The sequence below is a fragment of the Leopardus geoffroyi genome, chromosome A2 (assembly GCF_018350155.1).
Source record: "Leopardus geoffroyi isolate Oge1 chromosome A2, O.geoffroyi_Oge1_pat1.0, whole genome shotgun sequence".
NCBI classification, from domain to species: domain Eukaryota; kingdom Metazoa; phylum Chordata; class Mammalia; order Carnivora; family Felidae; genus Leopardus; species Leopardus geoffroyi.
In genome coordinates, this window is record NC_059331.1 from 137,919,473 (window position 1) to 137,930,501 (window position 11,029).

At 32.3% G+C, this 11,029-nt stretch overlaps 1 pseudogene; it reads right to left on the reverse strand.

The window, feature by feature from the left end:
- Nucleotides 1–9,932: 9,932 nt before the first annotated feature.
- On the reverse strand, nucleotides 9,933–10,635 carry LOC123606757 (annotated as a pseudogene).
- Between the last annotated feature and the right edge of the window lie 394 nt (nucleotides 10,636–11,029).

The following is an 11,029-nucleotide window of genomic DNA, read 5'->3' on the forward strand; positions in this document are numbered from 1 at the left end:
TTTGGACACTTTGCCATATGAGCAAGCCTAAACTAGCCTTATGAATTATGAGGGATATATAGGCTAGTCACCAGATTCACCCCAGATGGCAGCAAGCCAACTCACAGAAGCAGAACCAGAATAAATGACATGCAAGTGGTTGCAGATACATGAGTGGACCCAGCTGAGATTGCCCAAGGAGATGCCCAACTTAATCAAGTTCAATTATGAATGAAATTAAGTTGCTGTTTTGAGTCATTATTGGGGTGTTTTTATTGTTTTTGTTTTATTTTTTTCAATGTTTATTTATTTATTTTGAGAGACACAGAGAGAGAGAGAGAGAGAGAGAGTGAGCATGAGCAGGAGGCGGGCAGAGAGAGAGAATCCCAAGCAGGCTCCACACTGTCAGCAGAGAGCCCAGTAGGGGCCTCAATGAGAAACATGAGATCATGAGATGAACCATGAGATCATGAGATCTCATGAATCATGAGATCATGACCTGCACAGAAAGCAAGAGTCAGATGCTTAACCGACTAAGCCACCCAGATGTCCCAATTGTTTTGATTTTAATGCAGTGTAGGATAACTGATATAGAAATGGGTACCTGAAAGTAGAGTATTGCTGTAAGGAAAGCCTAAAACATGGGCAGAAAAAAATGTCATAAGGAAACTGATAAAGTAGTTGGAAAATGTGGCAATCCATGATACATAGTAGCAGAGTAATTAAATCTGACACCTGCATGCAATAACTTGGAAATTAGAAAAGGTACCTAATGAACTAATGGAACTTAGAAATTGGATATCTATGCAAAATGTGAAAATGTCAGTTGAATTCTTTCTGCTGTCTATGTTAAGGTACAGGAAGAGAAAGATGAGTTGAAATCAGATTTTTTTGACATCAGCACCATTGACATTTTGGGAAGATAAGTGTGTGTTGCAGGGGATTGTCCTGTTCATATTTAGCAGGATCCCTGGTTTCTACCCACTAGGTGTCAGTCACACCCCACCCCCAGTTGTGACACCAACAATGTCTCCAGACATTGCCAAGTGTCTCCAAAAGGGGAAATCACTCCTGGCTGAGAAACGCTAAGTTCTTTACTTACAACTTACAATCTTTTCAGTTTGTAAACAGAATTGAGAGAGAATATCGAAGGTCCTACAGTTACTAGATTGAAAAATAAAAACAAAAGTGTTTCTCTTTCAGTCTTACCAGCCAGGAAATGATTCTCAAAACAAACCAGGTCTGGCACCAAAGATCATATTAGGCATGTATCTAGAAGACCCTAGGATGGGACCTTTGAAAAATTTAAAGTGGTACCTTTCACCCCTTCTTAAATGCTAGAGGATTTCTAAGAGTCTGAAAGGTCTTAGTGTAAAGATGTTCAACATGGGGAGCTTTATCCTCAAAGAATTATGAGTGTTTTATTAATGGAGTAGGCTGTATTGTGATATACAAAGCTTTTTCTTTCATATTAATTTTTAAGTTTTTTATTTCCATACAAAAACCCAACCTGGTTTATTAATTTGATTCTTAATATATTAATTTGGAGAGAACAGGTATATATATAATATTAAATCATTCCAACTTGGAATATCTACATATTTATCAATATTTTTTATATTACTTGAGTTTTAAATTTCTTACTTTAAACCTCTTGTGCATTTTTTACTAGATTAATTCCTAGATATTTCATAATTTTATACTATTATGAATGGTTTCTTATTGTTAAGTAAGAAACTATTATGAACGGTTTCTTATTTTTAAATATTTTAAATACCACTGTGATGGAGTGGTATAAATACCAGGATAAATACCTGGTATTTATCACTCCATGAATTGCATTTACTTATTTTTAGAGAAATGCTATTGACTTTTATATTCTGTTATTTCTCAACCTTCCTGACTTATCTTATTTATTTTAATAATTTACTGATGCTGGTGGCTTTTCAAAGTAAATGATGGTGTCACCTGCCCAAAATGAGAGTTTTACCTCTTTCATTCAGATTCCTTTAATTCTTATGGCTTGTATTTTGTTTTGTTTTGTGTATTGTTTGTTTTGTTTTTGATTTATTGCATTGGCTAAGTCATCCCCTCCTCTGTTAGCGCACGGCAGTGATAGTGAGTATCCTGTCTGTTCCCCAAACTTAAAGACATTGTTTAATTTTCTTCTCCATTAAAGATACCTTTGTCAGAAGTTTGTGGTATATAAATTCTCACACATTAAAGAAATATCCTTTATTCCTAGTTGCCTAATATTTATTATTGTAAATAAATTATGAATCTTCGGAAGCTTTTTATTCTTTATTGATTGCTTTTTTCTGTTGATGTGGGGATTTATTTGTATATATTTTCTAGCACTGAACCATTCTTGCATTCCAAGCTGCATTGGTCAGTTCAGGCTGTGTGAGAAAATACAGACTGAATGTCTTAAACAACAGACATTTTTTTTTTCTTATAGTTCTGGGACTAAAAGTCTATTATCAAGGTGCCAGCAAATGTGACTTCTGATGACACTTCTCTTCCTGGCTTGAAGAACCATTTTCTCACTGTGTCCTCATGTGGCCGTTTGCCTGTATATGCTTAAAGAAAATTCCTTGATGTGTCCTCCTGTTATAAGGACAGCAATCTTAAGGGATTAGGGCTTCACCCTTATGATGTCATTTAATCTTAACTACCTTCCTAAAGGCCCTATCTCCAAATACCATCACTTCAAACATATGAATTGTGAAAGAACACTGTGCAGTCCCTAACAATAACTAAAATTTATTTGACTGTGCTTTTTTTAAGTTAATAGGATCTGATTCACTAATATTTCATTCACTTTTGATAAGTTTATTTATAATTTATAAATGAAATTGGATTATGCTAGTCTCTTCTTTTATGGCTCATACCTGGTTTTAGATTTAATATTACTCTTGCCTCATAAAATTTTCTGCATAACTTTCTTTTTTTTAATTCTGGAAAAAATATGGGGTAGAAATAAACTACTTACTACTTGAAGGTTTCTAGAACTTAATCAAAAGAATCCTTTGGGGCTAGTTTTTTTAGAGAGAAAAACTCCTGAATTTCACTTCAATTTCTTAATATTCATCTATTTTTTATATTTCTTTTTATGCCATTTTGTGAACTTACACATTTCTATTAATATATCTAGTTCATATAAGTTTATATATTTTATATTTATTTTTTATTATTGAGTTAAAATATATATTTTAACTCAAAGTCTGTTTTTATTTAATTTAATGTTATTTTATTTTTTCTAAGTAATCTCTATGCCCCACATGGGGCTTGAACTCAGGACTCCAAGATCAAAACTCACAAGCTCCACCAACTGAGCCAGTTAGGTGCCCCAATTTTAGTGTTTTTGATATGTATTTTAATTATTTGTGTTCACTCTTCTCTCTCCCTTTCTCACTCACTCCTTTTCTCTCTTACTATTTATCTCTACAAAGTTCAGAATTTACAACTGTGACCAATCTCACATTAGCTGATAAAAATATTTGTATATAAAATATACAAAATGCGTAAAAGTCAACAATAAGAAAACAAAAATCAAAAACTAGAAATGGTCAAAAGTTCTAAACTTATATGCTTATTTTTAAAAAATGTTTAATGAATGACTAAATGAGCGGCTATATCTTTCTAGTTCTCATATATTGCTTTCTTTTATCATTATCTAAATTCAGTGTAAATAATTTACGCATGACCTATGAATTATGATGGCAGTTCTCATTTTGGTATAAATATTAACTCTGTAGTAAACAAAATTCCTATTAGAACCTAGTAACTATGACAGAAGAGATAAGAACTGATGTCTTATCAAACTAAAGGATATGGAAGTACATTAGGGGGCATCTCCATTGAGTTTATTCTAGAGCCATTATGAGAGAATGCTATTCTTTTTGAACTGTGTTTCGCATTTGTTTGGTTTTTAGTTTTAAAATTTTCACAGTTTTACTCTGTATGTAAAATTAAGTTTGATGTATAGAATGTCAAGTTAACAAACATACCTATAAAAGTCATTAACATTGAACTGAAGCAGTAAAAATAAATAGATGTCAAGGCAGATCATTAAAGGAAGTGGAAAATGTTGAGAGGAAATGAATATTAATTGTTCCATTCAGTGAATTCTAGTAAGAAAAAGTTGATGGGTTGGTAGACAATATGGAAAAATGTGATGTTGTGAGACCATGATCAGATAACGTAAATCCATATTCTTCTAAACCAGGTACAATGATCAGCAAAAACATCATCTACTTTTTAAATTGTTAAAAATCTCAAGTTTGTGGGGCACCTGGATGGCTCAGTCAGTTGGGTGTCTGACTTCGGCTCAGGTGATAATCTCACCGTCTGTGGGTTTGGCCCCGCGTCGGGCTCTGTGCTGACAGCTCAAAGCCTGGAGCCTGCTTCAGATTCTGTGTCTTCCTCTCACTCTCTGCCCCTTCCCTGCTCATAGTCTCTCTCTCTCTCTCTCTCTCTCTCAAAAATAAATAAAGGTTAAAACTTTTTTTAAAAAAATCTCAAGTTTGATGAGACATTGAAGAAAGATATTTTCAGCTTCAGTAAAGGAAGGATTAGTTTATCCTTATTATTCAGGGGAATATTTATGTAGCAGTACAGATTCACCATTCTTTTTCCCTTAAAAGTGTAACTGAAAATATTAATTAGAAAGGTTTCCATTTATTCCTAACTGATGTTTATCATCAAAAATATAGTAACATTTTGGGGAGAGGCATTATAGTATAGCACTTAAGAGAATCCAATCTTATTAGATTCAAATTGTTTGATATGACTCCTTGATCTGCCACTTTCAGGTTGTGTGACTTTTGACAGTAACCAGTACATTGTTTGTCTTCATTTTGTCAACTTTCAGATGGAGAAATATTGGAGAACATGTACTGAGTTTGCTATGATGAGTAAGTGAAATGATATATGCGAAGAATATATAATAAAACCTAACTTAAAGTACAAGATTGATATTTATTTTATTTTTTTAATTTCACAAACAAATCTTTGCAAGATACTATAAGCCAAAAAAATAAATGAAATAAAATAAAATCCGTGTTTGTCTAAATAGGGAAAATGAATGATTAAGTTGCTTCCATTATTGCAGATAGATGCAACAAGTGAGAGCAATTGAAATGATTGCTCATATTTTTTTGTGCTGTGTATTTTAGAACATTTGAGAATTAAATCAAATAAAAACATCAAGTCACAGTTCCAATATAATAAATTTGAGAATGTGAAGATATTATATTCATTTTGTTCCAGGTATCATATAGGTATTACTGAAATAACCATTATTCTAAAACAAAATTGGTTTAGAACCATATCTCAGATCATCACTGAATCTTCACAAACAGTATCCTGACTTAAAGATTGTTTTTATATCCCCCAACAGTATCAACTTGTGAATCAAGCTCATTTTGTCCCCCAAGTCTATTTTTCTTCAAAGAGCTTTTTAAAGCCTGTCCAGATTAATCAACAAGGGAAACAGCACTGATCAATAGACTGAGAACAACATTTAATAAATGTTTTAAAGACTTGTTAGTGAAGCTTAAAAAGCTGGTCACTGAAATATTAAGATAATTTTTTAGAATGTCTTTTATTTACAACAGACAGTTTAAAAAAATTGGCCTGGGACTCTGTAACAAGCCTCACCACAACTTACTGGTGATGTAAGTCCAACACAACAAGAATTTTATTCTCTAAATTTTGTTAAATGGTTGTAATCTTGTTCACAAGAACTTAATATTGAAAAGGATATTGAAATCAAAGTGTGTAAGAAACAGAAATAAAGGATAAAAATAATAAGGGAAAGTTTAAGAAAGGGGAAAAATAATAGTGTTAGAAGACAAGTAGTGGGAACAGGAAGAAAAGAAGGCAGAAAAAAAATAGCTCTTGGGAGTTGTTTCTACTGAAACTAACCCCCTCATTGAGTTTGCCATTGTAAGACTTTTGAATCAGAGAACAAAATAAAACAAACAGATAGTTAACTTAGATTATAAGGGCTTCTAAAGTTCCTTGGATTCACAAAGAATTCTTATTCTTGTCACATAAAACAATTTATCAGGGGGGATGGGCACTATCACCAGTCCAAATTCTAATGGATTCACATTTAAGTGTCCTTAGCGAGGCCAGCAAAAACATACAAATTCTGCCAAAGGAATACACTGATAGATTTTGTATGAAGTGTTTTCTTTTGCATAGTTAATATGTATTTGAAAATAATTTATTATTATTCCAAGTTATTTTCTAATTTACTTTTATCTAGGTCAGTAAAAATGTTATAATAAAGGATATAAAACAAAACCTTCACCTATAACACTGCAACTGTAGAATACAGGTTTCTACCAGATACCTTAATTTGTTACATTGCTACAGATATAAGGCAAATTTTACATCAGATCCCATGTGGGTGTATTTATGTATGTATACATGTGTGCACGTTATTTGTGTATATGTGCATATGTATATCTCTAATAGAGGGCAAGTTTGGTCTACTCAATTCTTACTTCAGCTATATTTTTGAATCCTTATGTTGAGTTTGACTATATACTATATGAGAATACAATAGCCAAAAAAAAATGTCTTCTACTAATAGAACTTACAGTCTAGAGGAAGAGAGGAATATTAACTTAGGTGTAAAATAACAAGAATTAGAAGTGCAATGAAGAAAATATACAGAATTTCATGAAAGTCTGTAAGAGAATGCATGACTAGCATGAAGGAGTAGCAAAAACTACGATGAGTAAATTATATTTTAGTAGAGATAATAATGATTACAAGTTAACAGGCAAGGATATGACATGCAGGGGTGGAAAAAGCCCAAGTGTAAGAATCATGGCAATTTTGCAGGACTAAAAGAAAGTCAGTGTGGATAAACTACAAGTACATAGTGGAGATGGATGTGAAGCTAGATATGAAAAAACCATACTATGAGTGGGATTGCATTTTTGATGGAACACTTTTGGAAAACTAGCATCTTAAGAAAATGGATTCTACTCAACACATGATCCAGTACACCCCTCTATTTCTTGATATCTTCATCAACCTTTTGATTTTAGCCTATAAAATTTGAAGGTATTTTGTCAGATTTAACCCTAATGATTTTATATGTTGATGCTATTATCAATGGTAACTTTTATTTTAATTTCTAGTGCATTGCTAGTATATAGAAATAAAAAGCCTGATGTTATGGGTAGATACTGTATTTAGCAATTTTGCTAAATTATTTACTTTGTGAAGACTGATACTTAACATGGTTCTTGTTTATCTTTTTAAAATTGTATTTTCTTGTGTTTTGTTGTGTTAATCCTAATGCCAGTGATTTGTCATAGAATCAATATAATTTGCTGGATCTGTAATACCAGAGTATCTCCCTCACTCCACTTGGGCAAAGCCACCTACAAATCCAATCTCCCCAGTTTAAGTATATCTGTGGTTCCTAGCAGGTGTCCTTGTAAGTCACAGCTGGTCCTAGATTTTAGTTAGTGGCCTTATGATCCTCAAGCTTCTTTCTCCAAATACAAACTAAGCAGAGAATTAAGCATTTATCCAAATTGCTATTATAATGCAAATAGCTCTGGAAAATTTCTCACACTCAGTTAAAGTGGGGAAAAAAATAGAATCTTAAACAGATCTCAATGGGAAAAGTCTTGATTGAATTAGCTAGCTGCTTTATCTTCCTATTCCACTTTGTGGTTTGAAACCTAAAATGTACTGGTGTTTTAAATTGTCACAGAAATTTGATAATGAAAACGTCTGCTCTAGAGAGAAAACAAGCGAGCTTTTGAGCTTTTGATTTTTTTTTTTTTTAGAAACAGCATCAATGACTATTACCACCCAATAAGATTATGACTTAGTAGCTATATATGTAATTATTTATGTGAAACTTAAAGCTTTCAACACATGGACAAAAATCTAAAGGTTTTACAATGTGATTGCTACAAGATTTCTTATTTCTCCAACTCATTGAGAATAATGGAAATGTTCATCATCTAGCACTGAAAGTTAAGTGTTCTTTTAAACTCAAGATGCACACGCGACCTATTATTTAACTTTATCATTATTATTTAAAGCTTAAATATAGCAGATCTTGCTGGCAGCATTCTATTATAGGCACAGTTTCTCAAGAGTTTATGACTCAATGGTTTGAATTCACATAAGAACAAAATAGCACATAAAGTTGCCAGCCTGTATTTAATTTGTTTTCTAAAAAGGAATTAAATGGGTTATTTTTTGAAACAAATAGTACAGAGGATATATAAATTAATACATATTTTTCAAAGATCCATATTTTATTGTCACAGAAAATGAAACAGGTTAATATTATAACATCGATATTTCTCTCATTTAAATTCAGTCTCAATTGCAATTCTATGTAACTAAGTTTTAAATCATTATAATCACGATGATTATTAATAGTAATCTTAAAAATGATATTCTGCACAACATTATACCCTTAACATATATTTAAAAGGACATAAGGTAGACACTGGTAGAATTACTATTCATCAGAAATACTTGAGATCTTTACAAAAAAGGGCAGCAAATAGCTGAAAGAAACTTGTAATTTTATAAATCAAAACATTAGTTAAATATACTGAGAGAGTTGTATAAAATTTTTTTATCATGTTTTCTGCTGTGTGAAAAAGTTCCATTTATTGATATAATATTTTATTTTTACTGTGACTTAAAAATGTGACAGAATAATTAAGAAAAATATAGACCTTCATTATTATGATATAGAATGTGGTATTATACATCTAGCTGTGATGCATTACACAGGATAATAATTGTTGATGGCATTAGAGGTATTCATCCAGTCCCACAAAATGTTGTTGCTAGGATGGCATTACAGTATGGTCTATGAAAATCACTATAAATAAATAAAGATTATTAAAACACACACACATAAACATGAAGGAAAAGCTCTTCGAAAAGATCAATAAGAGTGATAACCCTTTAGGAAGTCTGATCAGAAAACAAATGAAAACAAAACAAAACAAAAACAGAAAGAGAGAGGAAACAATGACAAAGACACTACAGACAACACAGGTATCAAAAGGATAATAAGGGAATAATAGTATCTCTACATATCCAGATTCAACAATGTAGATGAAATGGGCCAATTCCTTGAAAAGTGCAACTAACACAATTCATCCAACATGAAATAGATAATTTCATGGCCTTATAACTATTAACACATAGAAACCATAATTTTTAGAACTCCCTAAAAAGAAATCTGGCTCTGGTGATTCCCTGGAGAATTCTACAAAATATTTTAAAAGAATTAAAAACCAATTCCATATCATTTCTTCCAGAAAATAGAAAAGAAAAAAAAAAAAAGAAAACCTCTTTGCTTACTAAATCTGTAAATCCAGTATTATCTGACTTCAAAACTGGGCAAAGTCAGTAAAAAATTCTAGAAGATAAAATAGTAAAAATTGATGATCTAGACTTGATGAAGAGTTTTTATACATAACATTAAAATCACAATCAATAAAAAATAATAACTGATAAACAGGGCTTCATCAAAATAAAAATTTTACTGTGCAGAAAACCCAGTGAAAGAGATTAAAAGACAAGATATAGACTGGGACAAAACAATTGCAAACCACATAAGCAACAAAGGAAACATATATATGATATATATAACTATATATTATATATATATGACTGATATATATTTACATATTTGTGTATATATATACGTATATACACAGTACGAAAGTCAAACGTATCCAACAATACGTATCCCAACAGTACGAAAGTCAAACAAGTCCAAATAGAAAATGTGCAAGAGACATGAAGGAATATTTTTTTTTCCTCCTATGAAGTTTTGCTAGAAAAACTCCTATTCCTTCTGTTATTGTTCTTAACACTCTACAATTTACTTTTGAATGGTTTACTTGCCAAATAGTTGGAAAGGATTATTGGTTTAAGAAAAGCCCCAATCAGCAGAGATTATTATATCTTTAAAATACCACAAGTAAGTCTGAAAAGTTATCTGGCATCTTGCTGTTTCTGTAGGTGGACAACTTACATCTATTCATCAGCCTGCTGAACTGTTCCCTTTGCAGAAACATAGATTTTCCAAAAATTTTCTACATCCTTGTTTGTAGCTGTTGTGGCTTGCTGAATCAAAGCAGCTGAGTTTGATACAAGTTCAGTGTCATTTCCTTCAAGAATTAATTCCTCTTTCTGGGCTTGAAATACTGAACAAGCAACACCTGGCCTCAACTGAACCCTGCAGATGTATTTTTCACCCGAGAAATTCTGGATTTCAATAAGAGAACCATTCTCCTGAATAACAACATTGATGGGGAAGGGAGCATACACAGGCCTCATCTTGTAACAGAAGCACAGTGTAATGCCCTTGACCGTGTTCTGTACGTGACCACAGAAAGCATCAATACTAGCCAGTTGTTTTCCATCTTCCACCATTTGTCACCTTGGAGCCTCTTCTGTTTCTTTCCAAGGAGATTGAGTTCTACATTGATGTGATGGAAGTCCCTTCGCAGGGTTCCTCTGGGGCCCTTCACAATAACAGTGCATCCCTTTAGAATGATGTCAACATTTTCTGAAATGTCAGCAGTCTGATTGCTGAGAATGGTCTTCATTCTCACAGTAGATGTAGCAAAGAGCAACACGAAGGAATATTTCATTGATAAGTACATGTGCATGGCTAATAAACACATGATAAACTTTTCAACATCATTAGCCATCAAAAAATGCAAATTAAGTCAGTGTTGAGACATCACTACAAACCTATTAGAACAGCTAACAGAATAAAATGAAACAGTGGCAGTATTAAATGGCAATGAGATGCAGATAAACTAGATCTTATGCATTGCAGGTGGGATGCATGTTCAGTGGTACAGCTACTCTAGAAAATATTTTCACAATTCGTTTAAAGCTAAACATGCATTTACCATATGACCCATATGCGTCTATCAAATGGTCTCCTACAGTTTATCTCAGAAAAATGAAAACCTACGTCCACACAGATACTTGTACATAATTGTTTATAACAATTTTATTTGCA